Here is a 17725-nt window from a genome sequence, read left to right as displayed (position 1 = left end):
CATCAGCCTAGTTTGTATTGAAAAGGGGGAATTACAAATAATGAGATGGATCCTTCTAGACCATTCTAATCTTTCTTAAGAGGTTAATCTTTTCTCAGTGAGGTTGTTGTCAGGTGAAGACAATATAATTTCACATGTATTATCTACCACAGTGTAGGTACTCAAGAAATACATATTCCCTTCCCTCTTTTCTTTACTCCTCTGGTCGTTAGCCCATCAACCAAGCGAAGGGGGCTGAGTGAAAGGCAAAGCCACAGAATACCTTGAATCTGCTTTCTTGTTAGGGGCAAGGATCTGCCGGGCTTTTGTAATCCCATGATGGCAGTCCTCATGTCCGCTTCTTCAAAAACGGGAGAAAACATGGAAATGGCGCCCATTGCTGGCTTCTCTCCCAAGAAATACAGAGTTTGGACAAGTAGACCATCACCTCGCTGAATCCTTGTTTCTTGTCGGCAGGTAGATAACTGCTCCCCGTTCAAACAGATCTTGTCAAACCCTGTCCGTGGCTGCTACCCTGTCTTCAGGTCTTACGTGTTCGGGCCATAATTAAACTCTTCTGTTAAAATAGGGACATCACAGGAACTGGAGGTTTGGGCACCTGACAATTACTACGATATCGGACAAGAGGGTTTCAAAGACTTCCTGTAGGTTTCCATCTTCACTGGGCTGAAATAGAAGGTGCAAATTTAGCCCAGCTTGGGCCTCGAGTGACGCCGGTTGATTGATGGCTGGGAACCAAAATGGCATCTCCTTTGAACTAAATGGGTGATAATGAAGTGAAACTCAGCAACCTTCTCATCTTTCACTGTCAGAGTCTCCTCTCTGCCTCTGGCGTCACGCGGAGGCTCTTCTGCCGCTGCCATACCCCATGCTTCCACTTGATGGCGGTAAAACCTCAGAGATCAGCCTCAGGGAGGGCCCGGTGCAGAGGCAGAACCAGAGACATTCAGTGGGCTTGAGGCAAATGGGTCCCATTTTAAAAGGCTTGTATGTATGAGCTGTTCGTGTCCTCCCTCCCACCATCATTAAAGGACCCATGTCCCCTGCCAGACGTTCATTGCCCGGTGTGTTAGTTTTGTGAAACTCTCCAAGGTATTCTAGCAGCCCATTTGCATGCAATCTGGCATTTTTACGGATAACGGTGTCAGATGCTGTTGTTATTAATGTCGACGAATATTTATGTGGTGAGAACATTGACTTTTTGTCAGGGAAAGCGTGCCAAAACAAAGAGTACAGCCTGGCCCTGGAAAGGCAGCAGTAAAGCCCATCCCTCCCGGTCCCCTGCCCCCATGCATTCTGGGTTTCCTTCCTTCATTTCTAGCCTTGTCATTATTGCTGAGAGCCGAACTGTGCCCAGCTGATCTTTTCCTTCCTGGCCCACTTCCTTCTGTTGCTATCGGGGTTTGCAGGTTTGCTGCTGTTCCAGCCCCGATCTGAAGCATGGAAGTATTTTGGAATTGGAGCGTCAGAAAAATCTTTCTCAAGTGTGGACTGCTGAAACCTGGGGTCTGGGAAATCGGCCTCCGGGTTGTAGATTGTTGGCTTTGCGCATGGGATGGTCCAGCCTGTGGTCGTCTTCTAGAATCTCTTCCATCCAGGGCAGACAATGCTTTGTCCACCCCCCGCCCCCAGCCGTGGCTTCAGGACGTTCCAGGTATGCAGATGGGTCTGTGTGGCAGGGTATCAGTGCCTGACCCTCACTTCTGCCACCTCCAGATTGCTAGAACTCTCTGAACCCTTCAGAATGGAACACTCCAGTGCCTACAATGTTGGCGTTTGAGGTCACAGACCTTCTTCAGTTGGGCCCCCCGGCCTTCATTTTACAGAGGAGAGAACTCAGGCCTAGTGGACTCAATACGACTGGGGCCAGATTTCGGGTTCTGTGTTTTGTCTACTGGCAACACTTGCGTGGCCAGTTTTAGACCCCCCCCCCCCCCACCTCCCCGCCCCAAAGTGGGTGTTTGAATAAAGAATCCAATAAAACGGCCATGGTCACTCTGTATTTTAAGCTTCCTTCTCATTTTACTTTGCCTCCCGAATTGCCTTTTCTTCCCCTGACTTCCTGTCTAGTGTCTCCTCTCCCTTCCGCATGCAAGCTGTGGAGAGAAGGAGGGGGTGACGATGGGCATATTGTGGTTAACCCCAGGTCACTCCCCGACGAGCCCCAAGCCAAGGGAACATTTGCCTCTTGGGAAAGTAGAGTGTCAGAGGAGGACTTGTAAGACAAGACAGGATTCTTCATTTTCCCTGCCAGCGTGATAATCCTTCCTCTTCCCTGACTCCCATACTGAGTCAAATCCCATCCCCAGCACCTTCCTGTTTTCCTGGTTGTATGGAGTTATCTGTCCCCTCAGGGGGCTTTGTCCCAGCCCTCTGGAGTCTTTTACTCCCGTGTAGTTCCTGAGGGCACATTTCTGAGGCAGCCCTTGAAAAACCTTTGAAAGTAACAGTTCTATAGTTGTGACCTGACCCACGTGTCTCAAGCACCAGATCCAAGCATGATGATCTCAAGAGAAAAGAAGGTGGGGGCATCTGAGTGGCTCAGTCGGTTAAGCATCCGACTTCAGCTCAGGTTCGTCGGTTCGAGTCCCGTGTCAGGCTCTGTGCTGACAGCTTAGAGCCTGGAACCTGCTTCAGACTCTGTGTCTCCCTCTCTCTCTCTGCCCTTCCCCTGCTCTCGCTCTGTCTCTCAAAAAATAAATAAACATTAAAAAAATTGGAAAAGAAAAGGTGAAATTTTGATGGAATTTGGTTACTGCATGTGTACAAGCTGCATCAGTTCATATTATTGTCTATCATTCCTGTGGGATTTCTATCAACTCAAAAAAAAAAACTCTGACAAACACATGTAGCTTTGCCCTGAGCTCTGTGGCGTGGTAGGAGGGGGACTAGCACCGTATCCTGTGATTACATAAAACTACTTTCTCTCTCTTTCCCTGAGAAGGAATAAATCCAGATCAACATTTTTTACCCATAAGAAATTGAAGCGGAAAAAGCGTATATTGATTTTGGCACAATATCTTTATGAACAAGATGGAAAAAGGCAGGGGTAATGGTAATAGAGTTAGGTGCAATCATAAGGCAAACATTCAAGAAGAGATCATTTAGAGATGGAGGTCTCTAGTGGTTTCCCACAGGGCTTTGTCTTTCGATCTGTTTGGGTAACACTTTTATCAACCACCCGGTTAAAAACAAAGCATGGGTTTATCAAATTTTGCACGCGACACAACATTAGGAAAAGACTGAATAAAAAAAATGAGAATACAAATGTATTGCAAAAGACTGGAATGAAGATCCCAAACCAAGAATTTAGTTTAATGAATGTAGATGTATTCATACCTCCCAAGTAAATTACATAAATATTGTTTGGAAAGGCTTGGATACCGACTGGCAATGTGGTTCAGCAGGCAAAACGCCAACGCGATCAAAGGCAGCACTGATAAAATTGTGAAGTCTGGATCAGGGCAGCTGCTGTTCTCGCTGAACTGGGGACATGTTACCCCACCTCAGATTATTAAATCCATTTCTGCGCGTCTCACTGTAATTGGGCAGCTTCTAACAGGGGAGCTGTTTCTAGAATTACATGATATACAGCACGGTTGATGGAAATGGAGCTATTTCACCTGGAGAGGGCAAGACTTCTGCAGGCTATGTTATCCTCAACACGGGTCTCATTTATTGGGAGCTTACTCTGTGCCAGGTTCCATTTTAAGGGCTCTATTTGTATAATATCATTTCATACTTATAAAAACCGTATGAGTTATTATGACCATTTATCTCCCTTTTGCTTCTAACAAGTGGCCGAATGGTTAGAAATTTCAGGGATGCAGCTCCCAGAAGAGCTTCCTGCAAAGCGGTGGGTTAACTCCTGCTGGCTGTATTCAAGCTCAATGACGCTCTGTTGAGGATGATACAGGGCGTCCCGTGTTGGGAGTAGGCTGGACTAGGAGGCTCAAGGAGTCTTGGAACTGTTGGGGTTTTTGAGTTTTACTTGGGATGTTGTTGTTCCTGGCATTGGATTCTAAGGACCGTGGAGGGGTTATCGGTTTTACTGTGCAGTTTTCTTCTCCCACACCTGCAACCCCAAACACTCCCTCAGCCCTCAGGGGAAAAGGAAAATGCTCTTCATTCGACACACCCTCACCTGTTAGTAAGTGTGTTATTTTTGGTTGTCATAATCCATCCCCTGGCTGGTAGTTTTATTTTACAGAACAATTCCTCACAGCTTTGCTTTGGAATGGAAGTGACCATGCGAATATTTTGCATCTGTATTTAATAACGCTGTATTGTGATACGATGATCAATCATGTGGACTCCTCTGCAAAGAGACTTGAACTTAGCGTGCACCCCCTGCCTCAGGAACATGCAGTCAATGCCTGAAGTATAGCCCGATGGAGTTCTTTACACAAAAGCTATCATTTTTTAAGTACAAAAAAACAGGTCCATGTTGTTCTTTGAGGGCGATTAATTGCATAAGAAAGAAACTCATGGTTTGTATTCTCAGCAAAATCAAAAAGGTTTGTGGGTTGTGTTGCATAGCCTGAGCTTAGTCATCTGAGTCATAAACCCGTGAACTCGTCGAACACTTTGGGAACCAGGGAGCAGGTCAGAGGGAGCATCTGAGTGTACTTAAGTAGCTGCCAGAGAGGGAGGCAGACAAAGCTGAATTGGGGAGGGAGTGTGGGAGTGAGGGAAGGGTGGGGAGAGAAGGCCCCTAGGTAGGAAGGAAGGGTTAGAAAATCAGGGACCTGGCAAAATAAGGAAGAAAAAGGTATCATGAGGTGAAATGAAAGTTAAGGCCTTGAGAACCAGAAATCCAGGAACACATGAAGGGACAATTCCCAGAGTGTCCTGAGCGGTCCATGCAACTGGGCAACCGCATCACAGAATGGCTTAGTAAGAGAGGTTATTTTTGTCTCTAAGTTCCCAGAAGCCCTCGCATCATGAATGAGGGGGATGATGTGAGGAGAAGCAGCCTCCAAAAGGCGCGGACCCTGGCCTGCGAACAAGGTGGTTCTTTTTGTGGTTCTTTCATTTCATACTTATAAAAACCGTATGAGTTATTATGATTACGTATCTCCCTTTTGCTTCATACCTGCAGAAATGGGAGCCCTAAGGTGACATAGCGACCAAGTGATAGGGCTGAGGGTCAAAGCCGGGTGGGCTGCCTTGGGATCTCTTACACACAACCCCTTGCTGCCCCTCTGCTGTCTGCGGTAATGACAGCAGAACAGGTGGCCCAATGGTCCCATAGCCCCCTTCAAAGGCATTGGTTGGGCCTTCTGTCCCTTCCTTTTCCTGACACACCCGGTGGCTGTGACATACCAAACGGGAACCTGAAAACTTTGCCCACCCAGGGAGTTGGTATGTATGTGTGTGTATGTGTGTGTGTGTGTGTGTGTGTGTGCACGTGTGTGTTACATGTTATTTAAAGAGGAAATAAGAGGATAGGAAAAAAGATCATTCTTTTTCGTTAGAATAATTGAAAAAACTTTTTATTTTAGAGAGAGAGAGAGTGCTCAAGTGGGGAAGAAGGGCAGATGGAGAAAGAGAGAGAGAGAGAGAATCTGAAGTAGGCTTTATGCTCAGCAGAACCCAGCTCGAGGCTTGATCCCACGACCCTGGGATCATGACTTGAGCCAAAATCAAGAGTTGGATGCTCAACTGACTGAGCCACCCAGGTGCTCCAAGAAAGATAGTTCTTTATCAATTCTGCATAAAGGATAAAAGGAGTTTGCTGGCTCTCCAAGTATCTTTTCCGGCAGTCTGTGAGAGTCTCGGAGATCCCTAGTATGGGTGCGGGGTGTCTGCACGTGTGTAACTCACCTACACAACACATCTATGCATGTGCAACCCACCTACACGTGTGCAACTCACCTACACAACACATCTATGCGTGTAGCCAGAGATCAGATGTAATTGTAAGGTACAGAGTCACTTCCACAGTGAGGTGAAACCATTGCCCTTAATCTTAATCACTTTGTGTATGCAAATATATCATGCCGGTAAAAAAAATCATTCCAGTCAAATCAGTAACAAAACAGAAGTTGATTGCAAAGTGGAGAAGTGATGCATGTCACCAGGTGTTGTGACCGAGGATTCATGACCCACCCCTGTGACCTGGCTTTCCACGACCTTTCTCATATGCCCTTAGGGTGGGTGATGTGACAAAGAGCATTACCTCGCTATCTATGGCCTCCTACATCCCTGCTTTTCTCAACATCTTTTCTTCCAGAAAGGCATTCCAGTCTGAAAGGCTTTCCTATATATAGTGAAGAAATTTGAGGAGTTAACTTATGTATCTAGACGAGGTTAATCCCAGGTAGATTTTCATGAGGTTTAGGTTTGGCCTAAACCCTTAGGCAGGACCTCTCATATTCACCTACTGGGACACCTAGGAAGTGACACGAATATTTTAAGACAAGCAGTAAGCGGACGCTGCTGCTCATTGCCAAGACATGGGCAGTCTGGGGCTCTGGGCACCTCAAACCCTGCCTGGCTGCCCCTGGGTCTAGGGAACTGACATTTCTCCATCTTGTGATCCCTTCCAGGACTCCTTGCCTCTCTCCTGTCTGGTTTGCCAGTCCTTCTTGGGTCTGACCCTGCGAGTTAGAGTTCTCATGGTGCCAATAATTCCCTTCAGAGACTAGTTTTTCTGTAAGTCCTTCCCTTGAGGGGCCCAGCTCTACGTGCCTCCCACTTGGGTCTTGCCCCGACTCTTCCCAAATCTCCCCAAACTCTTCCTGACAGTGTTTATACCTCAGTCCAATGTGGCATCCTTTATGAGGCCTCCTACCAGTTGAGTAATGCTGGGCTCTCACGGTAGCTGGTCTTCAGAGGACCAGCCTTTTTGTGTCCGAGTACTTAAAATTTGAAGTTATATTTATTGGCTGGCTTACCTGCTTTTCTCCTACTCTTCTGTGTGCTTCAGGAAGACAGGAACTCGTTTTGTTTCCTTCTGTATTTCCCAGGGCCCAGCACAGTGTCTGCACATATAGGAGCATTTGTTGCATGAACGAATACAGTTTTGGGGAGAAAGGCGTCTTTTTGTTTGTCACAGGCTAATTGGGATTATAACATCTCATTTAGAGAACACCACTGTCAAATTCCCTCTGGTCTGTTCTGGTGTCTCCATTTCTTCTGAAATAATTTTGATGGATTTCAGCTGATCCACCATGAGGTTCTAATTTTTTTTTATTTTTATTTTTTCATATAAGAACACTTAAATCCAATGTGATAAAAGCTACTTACAAGCCTGAGGCTTGGAGGAAAGAAAGGAAATTCTTTAGTTTTTGGGCTGAGTGCATTTCATCACATCCAAGTTTTATTTCCCTGAGGCTTTTCTTTGCTGAGCTTGGGAAAGTGCTGTTTCCTACGAGAACCACACAAGAACCAACTTCAAATATAAACGAGAAAAGCATCCCCAAAGCAAAAATCAGAGAACCATTTTAGATTGATCCCCCCCCAAGATCAATTGCAATCTTCTTCTTCTTTTTTTTTTCAAGTGCATTACTTTTCTAAACTGACTCGAACCAAATAGATGAACAAGGACCTTCCAGCCTGTATAAACCAAACTGGAAATCGATGAGCATATGCCAGCAGGTAGGCTCAGAAAGGATTTATCTTCCTAAATTTAAGGCAGTAAGCTGCTTCTGGCAATGTTTTCTCTTAGGAAAACTGGGTGAGTGTGTCCTGGGCTGAACATGACTCTGGACAAGGGGAGGAGGGGAGGTGCAGATTGGAAGCTGAATGTTTCCAGTGACAGGACTGACTCATAAAATCGTTCCATTGATTGTGCCATATCAAGCCAATCACTTTCTGCCTTCCTGGGCCAAGTTGGGAAAGCCAGGACAGTCTTTGTTACAAACCAGAGCAAGGAGGGAGACCTCCCTTGTTAACAGAGCGGTGCTTGCTGAACTCACACTTTTTTTTTTTTTTTAAAGTTTATTTATTTATTTTTGAGAGAGAATGGGGGTGGGGGCAGAGAGAGAGAGAGAGAGAGAGAGAGAGATAGAATCCCAAGCAGGCTTCACACTGTCAGCACAGAGCCTGATGTGGGGCTCGACCTCACCAACGGGGAGATCATGACCTGAGCATAAATCAAGAGTCCGATGCTTAGCCAACTGAGCCGTCCAGGCACCCCTCACACTACCTTCAGAGTCACACGGGAACTTGTTAAAAATGCCGTGTCCCAGGGCCATCTCCTGGAGGTTCTGATTTAGTAGCTCTGGGTCTGACAAGGAGAATTTATATTTGGAACAACTGTCCCGGCTGATTTGTCTGATTCTGCAGGTTTGAGGAAAGGCATTGGATAGTTAGCCACGTTTGTTCTTCTTTGGCAGATCCACCAATTTTCCAGGCAAGCCCTGGTTGCTGCCTCCTCAACCTTTGAATTCCAAGCCAGAGGAAGACTCTCAGTACGTTCATTCAGCGTGTCATGTGGTTCTGTGGACAGTACTTAGGTCCTCTCTCTGGAAGGATCTTGGTGGAGATGTCCCAGTGGTTGAGGTGGGACTGGGATATCAGGAGACAATCCCTTTAGGGATGGAATGGCCTTTGCCAGCACTAGGACCCCACTTGGGGCCCCCTCCTTATGCTCCTGGTACAACCACACCTTCCCCCCAGTTTCCATCTTCGCCTCTAAGCTCCTTCCCAAGTCTCTCCCTGTCTCTATTAGAACTCCACGGCCTCCAGTGCATCTGCGTATTTCCATTTCAAACTCCGCTCATGCAAGACTACTCATCTCTCCTCTCCACCCCCACATGTGTTCTTCCTGGGTTACCTCTTCTACAAAACAGAATCATCATCCACCTAGTTACCCCGGCCAGGATCCCGACTTCTCCCCCTTCCTCATTCTTTGCATCTAATCCCACATATCTGTTTAAGGCAGTGGTTTGCAACCCTGGCTGCAAAACATAATCATGTGGAAAGATTTTTTAAAACATACCCATGCCTGGGCTCCACTCCCAGAAATTCTGACTTAATTGGTCTGTGGTGAGGTCAGGCCCTGGAGAGCTTTTTTTTTTTTTTTTTTTAATGTTTATTTATTTATCCTGAGAGACAGAGAGTGAAGCGGGAAAGGGACAGAGAGAAAGAGAGAGAAGAAGAAGGGGGAGGAGGGGGGGCAGAGAATCCCAAGCAGGCTCCATGCAGTCAGCGTAGAGCCCAAAGCAGGGCTCGAACTCACAAACTGTGAAATCATGATCTGAACCAAAATCAAGAGTCAGATGCTCAAATGGTTGAGCCATGGGGCTGTCCCAAGCCATGGAGAACTTTTCAAACTTCCCAGGTGATTCTAATGTGTAACCAGGGTTCTCTCTCCCCCAGTTACACACTTCCTTCCACAGGAGGCAAATCTGATCAGCTGGGGGTGGGGGAGGCAGGGGGAGGAGGGTAAGGCACTTACCTTGGGCACAAAATTCAAGGGAGCACCAAGACCCGCAGTAATCAAGGTAAATAATATGTTTGAAAATCAAAATGAAGGCAAAAAAGACCACGATAAACAGCACATCAACATTTTATAAAAACAGCCTGTTGCGGTTTGTTTGTTTTACAACCCTGCGTTATTTCGCAACAGGAGCAATTGTTTCCAATCGGGCCGTGGTTCCCAGGCTTGTGTGGCTGTCCTGTCCCTCCCGTGGGTTTATGAGGGTTGACAGAGGCGTGTGAACAGATTAGGCAATGGACTTAGATTTTTTTCATTGGAGATTTTCTATTTGGTTCAAAGTATGGGAGGTATTTTGGTAAGTGTAAACAGGAACGCTCATTTTACCTTTTGCCTGAGTTTCCAACGCGGCTCAATACAGCGTGGGCTTCTCCCTTTGGAGCTCCTCCTTCCCAGGGCTACATTCCTGCCTTTGGGATAGAAGCTCTGTATGAGTTGACCAAGCCCAGCTGTCCAGCCCCATGTCCGGTTGCTGTCCCTGTTGTGCATTTGTGCTCTAGCGATAACGAATGCCTCACGGTTCTCTGGATGTGTCTGCATTTTCCTCGCAGCTACACCTTTACACGGGTATTTTTTTCTGCCCTGCAAATCTGGGTCATTGCAGTCAGCTGAGTAGTTTGTTGTTGTTGTTGTTGATTTTTGTACCGCACAGAGACACCTGGCTGAGATGGTGAGCAGGTTGGAATTTAGCCTCGTTCCGCTTACCAAGCCCTGTGTCCTGGCATTGAGGCTGCCTCCCTGGGGGTTGGGGGTGGGGAGGCACCTTTTCTAATTCATCCACCCATAGGGGGCACATTTTTCTGGTTTGCACAAAGACTCCTTGTTGGTGGCTGCTCTATCATTCCCTGTATCACCTGCCCCATGAATTCCTGCCTACCATTTAAGATAGAGCTCGAGCTTTTGACCTCCACTGTGAAGACTTCCTTGCCCTCAGTCTCTCAGACAGAGTGACTCTGTGTTCTAAGTCACCACCTCATCCTCTGCGTGCTTTTATGATGGCAGCTTTCTCAGTGAATTGTAATTATGGGAACAACCATGGAGCCACCTGGCTGGCAGATTCGTCTGGCATATATCAGTCAGGAACAGGGTGGTTCTTCTTTAATCTAAGGATGTCTTTGAAGAGCACTAGAACAATCAGTGGTAAAGTAAAACATCCAGACAAGTAACTCCTTTCCCTTCAGGACACCAGACAACTGGTTCATGGCTAAGTTAGTCGGAATGTGCTGGGCCAGCTAAGGCAACAAGTCCGACTCTGGGTGAGTTAATACCAAAGTCTTATTTCTTGCTTAGACTGCGTCTTCATCATGGAATCCAGATGGATGGAGCTTGCCACCGTGGAAGAAAAAGAATCAAACTCCCGATGGCCCTGCGCCAGCAATTAATTGCCTCTGCCTGGCTTTGACTTTGCAAATGACATTATCTCTGCTCCAACTTATTGGCCAGAATTAGTGCCAGGGTTCCACCCAACCTCACAAGGGCAATCCTGCCATATGCCTGGAAGGCAGGAGAGTTTGAAAAACGTTTGGCAAACAGCACTTACGACTACCGGAGCTGACACTTTCCATAGAGTTGACGGAGTTTCCTTATTTCCTAAATGCTCCTGTCATTTGTTTTGGTGTTTAGAAAAATGGGTTATCAACATCAGAACATGGTGATAACAACTGTAGCTAGAAACCAAAAAGCACAGTCTTTTTTGGAAATCTTTCAGTGACATCTTTGCTCATAAATAAGGATTCTCACGGGGTTTGTGTCTGTTGCAGTTTACAGATGTAGTTCAGATTATACTGTAAAAAACAGCAGAGTGGTAGTGGCCCAAATGCACTTTTAAAAGAGATTCTTATTATCTTAGAAAGATTTATATACATATATATACATGTATATATATCTACATATATATGTATATGTATGTATATATGTATGTACATATATGTATATATGTATATTAATGTATATATATGATACATATTATATAAATATATAAAAATTAAATGTATATAACTATCACATGAATATATAAAAATTAAATATATAAACATAGAAATATATGTATATATACATACATAACTGAAATAAATTGCCTCATCCATCCAATTGATCAAACGAGATAGCGGATGTGAAAACCGTTTGTAAAGTGTTAAAACGTGAAGGGCTGTTTAACAACAAATTATTATTAGCCTAAAGGACCAGTCATCCCAAAGATCCATCTATTCTAAGATCTTATCCTGCTATAGGCATCTCCTTGTTTCTTTTCCATGGATTTTCATTTGCTTTAAAAATTTTTTTTTTTTTTAACGTTTATTTATTTTTGAGACAGAGAGAGACAGAGCATGAACGGGGGAGGGGCAGAGAGAGAGGGAGACACAGAATCAGAAGCAGGCTCCAGACTCTGAGCCATCAGCCCAGAGCCCGATGCGGGGCTCGAACTCATGGTCCGTGAGATCGTGACCTGAGCTGAAGTCAGAGGCTCAACCGACCGAGCCACCCAGGCGCCCCTTCATTTGCTTTTAAAACAGGCCCCTAATAATAACAGATCTAGCAAACATTTTTAAAAATGTGAATCAGCTGTAAGTTCAAATCAAAACTCAAAAAGCTCAGTTTTTCAGACTGACAGAAAGTTTCCAGACAGAAATTGCCCTGGGAGTAATGCCATTTGGAGTTGACATTAAGGAATTTAAAAATGAATTGCAGATGAAGTCTACACAGAGTTCTTCTACATACCAATGAAGTCCAGGTGGGAGCTATGACAAAACGTTCCCTTTGTAGAATATATTTTTAAAAGTTCAGCCCTGTTAGTATGTTCAGGTGGGCTCTGTTTTTGGAAGATGTGCACATCTATAAGACTCTTAAAAACAGAATAACTAAGCAGTGAATTTCACATTGAAAAAGAATTTTATTGGGGCGCCTGGGTGGCCCAGTCGGTTAAGCGTCCGACTTCAGCTCAGGTCACGATCTTGCGGTCCGTGAGTTCGAGCCCCGTGTCGGGCTCTGGGCTGATGGCCCAGAGCCTGGAGCCTGCTTCCGATTCTGTGTCTCCCTCTCTCTCTGCCCCTCCCCCGTTCATGCTCTGTCTCTGTCTCAAAAATAAATAAACGTTAAAAAAAAAATTTTAAAATAATTTTATTTTATTTTTATTTTTTGTTTTAACTGTTTATTTATTTACTTTGAGAGACAGAGGGAGAGCATGCACCTGAGCGCATGGTTGGGGGGGGGGGGGGGAGGGCCAGAGAGAGAGGGAAAGAAAGAATCCCAAGCAGGCTCCACACTGTCAATGCTGAGCCTGACGCAAGGCTCCATCTCATGAACCACGAGATCATGACGTGAGCCGAAATCAAGAGTCGTATGCTTAACTGACTGAGACACCCAGGCGCCCCTAAAAGGAATTTTAAAATCGTGCTCCCTTGGTATATTTATATCACATAAAAGAACATGTTGGTGAGTTAAAAATGTCAGTTTCGTCAAATAAAATACATATGCAGTACTATAATTTATTTTCTTTCCCTGTGTTTTACACCTTTTTTATGGATAGCTTCCTCTGTATCTGCTTTACTGCGTGTACTCCATTATCCTATAGTAATTGGGCAATAACAGATATGACTGAAATCTCTACCAGTTTAGTTTATCTTGAGCCCTGTGATGACACATAGTTATCTCAAGAGCTTGTGACGATAATCATGTGAAAGTCCTGTCGAAGTGAAAAATTATGTCTGACCTCAAATGAAAGGACTTGTGTAAAATAAAGTGCGAACACATCTCATATCAAATGCCAATCTTGTACATGTGAATGTTTTTCTCCTAGAACATATAAAAGTCCATAAAATCTGCTTACTTTTCATATTAAAAAAACAGTCTGTCTAGAGGATTCATCCTGTTGGAGATCTGGTGCAACGTTTCCAAACCCCGATTTGATTTATCTACTGATTAAATGTGGCTTGAGTTCTAATAGTTCCACTCTCTTTAGAAAAATCCAGAAAGATATCCAATGGCATTTCCGAAGCGTACTTGGTAGTTCTTTGAGTGACGGATGAGATCAATATTGGAAATTCCTCATTCAACTCACCTCTCCGATCTGACAGCTGGACTATCACAGTAACCCAATCACACTGATTTTCTTGAGACTTTCTTGAAAGCTGTTCCAGGAAAAGCATTCTAATAACGTTGTCAGCAGTGGATGCATCCTCATGCTTCCTGAGTCCTCCACTTTGAAGCCCTTTGAATAAATAAATTCTGATACGTGTTAAAATGCAAACTTAATTTTAACTCATCTGTCTGTGAAAGGCAGCCAGTATGATCTCTCACAGAAGACCGGGAGCTTAAAACTGGCTTGAGCCATCAAGACATTTTCAACGACTCCAAGGAGATGTCTGGGATATCAAGCATGTCTCCTTAGAAGTCGAGGTCTTCACGATTGCCCCCGTTGAATGTTAATTGAGAAGCGCCTTCTTCTCGCGAAAAATACAGAGGCTTTTGTACCAAGGAAGCACACATACGTTTTCCAGTTTATTGCTCATCAATTGTGTGCTCGTAAAGGAGATGAGTAGGCTTAATCTGAGGAAGATGCTACAGAAATATCTTCTTTACCATCTGAGCTTGAGGCAAAAAGAGAACTTCATTCTGCCACAACTTAAGGGCTTGGTATGTGACACCCCTGGGTCCTTATATTATCAGAGAAAGCTTCTGGGAAAAGGTAGATTGGAACTGATTGTGGGAGGAGAAAAAGAGGATAACAAGGCATGAATCTGGCCAATCTGAAGGAGAAAGAATCCTGGAAAAAGGGGTCATCTGTTTAAAAGAAGAGAGAAGAAGGGCACCTGGGTGGCTCAGTCAGTTGAGCATCAGACTCTTGATTTCGGCTCAGGTCATGATCACAGGGTCATGGGATTGAGTGCCGCAGGGGGCTCCGTGCTCTCTCTCCCTCTGCCCCTCTCCCCCACTTGTGCCATCTCTCTCTAAAAAATAAATAAAAATAAAAAAACAATACAAGGAGAAGAAGGAATAATGGTAGAGAGCGTGAGAGAATTTAGCCTGATCAGACCACAGCTTGAAATAAGGCATGCTAACTGGAAGCCTTTAAGCTTACGGGGAGAGCATGAAATTTAATGTGGAGGGAAACAAATCTTTGATGATCTTTAGGTCGGGAAAAATCATCAAAATGAAGGATATATTAACTCTACTTGGCAGGTATTTTATTAGCATCATGCTCTAACTGAGCTAACCAGCCACATTATACCAGGGAGATATTTTATAACAAAGTTTTTCACCAATACCCTTTCTTCTGGATAAATAAAGTCAGCAGAGGATTATCTAAAATACGTAAGAGAATAAGCACCTTTTAAATGATACAACCTGGTACATATAAGTAAATGAGTTTAAATCTTCACATAATACCTGTTGAATTGAGTAATTGAGTACAATATGGTAATCATAAATTTATCTTTTTTTTTTTTTAAGTGGTTCCTCATGGATCTTGACTTAGAAGGCTATTGGGGTTTTTAGCTTTATGTGAATTGCTGCATTAACTTCAAAGAAATGAAATTGTACTTCCATTAAAATATTCTTTAACTTCATAAACTCGTACTTTTCTGGATTAATCTCTCCTGTGTTGGCCACTCATGGTGCATGCTATGCCTTGCTGCCTGGAGGCGAATTTCCTGCCCACAGCTTCTTGCTGAGGGAGCAGACGTATGTGACCAAGTCTGTACCACATGACAAAGGCAGGCACAGCTGAATGGACCAAGGATGGGTATGAGACCCATGGGCTGTCAGTCCAGAAGCTGACTGTAAATTAAGAGGAGGGCCACTTCTAAAGAGCTCCCTGTCAGAAGCAATGATGATTAGCTGGACTGCTCAGACTTCCTTTCAGGAATCTGAATATGATACTTGGGGAGAGAACCAGTCAGCCCATAGTGGGTGGATACATGAAAACACCTCAAAAGGAGACAGTGAGGAAATTATCAAAATGGCTGAGGGGCATTTCAGGGCTGGGGTGGGGACAACAATCTCCTACCAATGGCTGACAGTATTCCATCTCCACGAAGCTGGCTGAGTGGCTATATCTGCTCTCAGAGAGTTTTGTCTCCCTGCTGCCATATGTAACCTCACAATCCAACGTCATTCCTGAAATAGCCTGAATGAGGCACTTGCCACCTTAGAACCCCCACCCCCCAAATCTAACTAACATGTAGTCCATAATTTGGTACAAAGATGTTCGATTTTACTTTTACTAATTTTAAGAAAGACATTTGGGGAAACAATATTAGCCACCACATACGGTTTGAATGGGCTTATTATTAAAATGGGTTGGCCAACTCAACAGAACAGAATTATGTTGAAGATGCCACTGTCATCATTTTGAGGATAAAAACTAGGAGGATCAGTGATGATGATTTTCTTCCAGAGCAGATGTAAGGTTGTGGCTTGTTTATCCCTCGAGTTGGGTTCTTTACGTGGTTTGTTAAATAGCATCTAATCAATAGGTCTGAGTCTTCACGTTTAAACAGTTTCCCTCAATTTTTTATTACCGATAAAAGCAGAGGGCGACACTCTTTGGTCATTTACCTACATACTTGTTTGTTCTGAGAACACTGCTCAGGGCACAGATTTCAAAAAGGACCAGCTATCTGAGGGCAGCAGAAAAATATATGACATGTTGGAACATTGTGTAGAGGGTGAGCAAGCCCTTGAACCGTAGCTGGGGAACCTGGATTCTAGTCAATTCTGCCGCGGGCAAGCCATGTTATTCTGGCCAAGTCCCTTTCCTTGTCTGTAAAAGGAGGGAGCTGTGATCCTGAAATTCTCTGCATTGTGTTATCTCCCCTACAAAAACCATAAACTCCGCCAAAGCAGCATTGTCTGCCTTATCTGCTTAGGGCTCAATCCAAGAACAGCTCCTGTTCTTGCAGGTGCTTAAGAAATACTTGGTGAGGGGTACCTGGGTGGCTCAGTCGGTTAAGCATCCGACTTCGGCTCAGGTCATGATCTCACGGTCCATGGGTTCGAGCCCCGCGTCGGTCTCTGTGCTGACAGCTCAAAGCCTGGAGCCTATTTCGGATTCTGTGTCTCCCTCTCTCTGTGACCCTCCCCCGTTCATGCTCTGTCTCTCTCTGTCTCAAAAATAAATAAACGTTAAAAAAAAAAATTAAAAAAAAAAAAAGAAAAGAAATACTTGGTGATCTTGAGCAATTCACGCTGTATGTTGCTTACTAAAAAGGCTCTTTTTCATGTATGGAGTCTTAGCTATCCTTCAAATTGCTTTCACATAGGAGGCCCTCAACACTCACTGGTCTGAGATATCACATTTGGTTCTCAGGGGGTCCACGCTTACTTGTTAATACAGAAATACAGGCATGGAGAAGCCGTATAGAATGGGAAGAGGGGTGGCCTGTGAGTCGAAAGACCTGGCCCACCACTAACTACTGTGTGACTTTGGGCAAGTCTTTCTTTTTCTCTAAGGTTCTGTTTTCTGGTGGCACACCTCTGGTCCTGTTATACCTGTTATGTACAACAAATGGGTGTTAAGAATAGAAGAATCCATCAGGAAGGATGTGGAGCTGTAGGAGGAATGTAGTCAAAGTAATTAAGGCAGAGGCATCAGTCCATTAGAAACATCAAGACAGGCAGACTGCTTTTTATATGCACCACCTAAAATCCTTTATAAGCATCAACTAGGGTGGTTCTTCCTTTGCTCTTAGTCGTTCATCAAAGCAGGTCACTGACCTCAGCCACATCTGCCACCATACTCGCTGTCATGGGGTGCTAAAACCATGGGAGAAAGCTGCCAGTTTGCTGCCAGCTTGCAAGCCCATGAAATGTCTGTGTTATTTAGTATGCCCAATTGTGGTGATCCCGAGGATTTTGCTATAATTTTTGTTGCAAATTCTGGGTTACTCATTTAGGGTCCCTTTATAAAACATGACTAGAGGATCAATCTAGTAGTAAGTTGCTACTGACCTCTCTCTCCTTCTCTCTCTCTCTCTCTCTCTCTCTTTCTCAAGAGAGGGAGAAAGAGAGAGAGAGAGAGACAGGGAGAGAGAGAATCCTAAGCAGGCCCCTGGCTGTCAGTGCAGAGCCTGATGCAAGGGTTCATCTCACGAACATGAGATCGTGACCTGAGCTGAAATCAAGAGTCAGACGCTTAACCAACTGAGCCACCCAGGCATCCCTGGACCTCTATATTTTGTCACATGAATATGGCCCTATTTTTTTCAGACCAAGGTCTTTGGGCCCCATTAGTAAGAGGTGCCAATTTGTTTTTGCATTGCTAAGGAAGGGAATCTTTCAGCT

Source organism: Panthera pardus, unplaced genomic scaffold (assembly GCF_024362965.1).
Source record: "Panthera pardus isolate Hobbes unplaced genomic scaffold, ASM2436296v1 HiC_scaffold_6, whole genome shotgun sequence".
NCBI lineage: Eukaryota > Metazoa > Chordata > Mammalia > Carnivora > Felidae > Panthera > Panthera pardus.
This window is presented reverse-complemented; position numbering follows the sequence as displayed.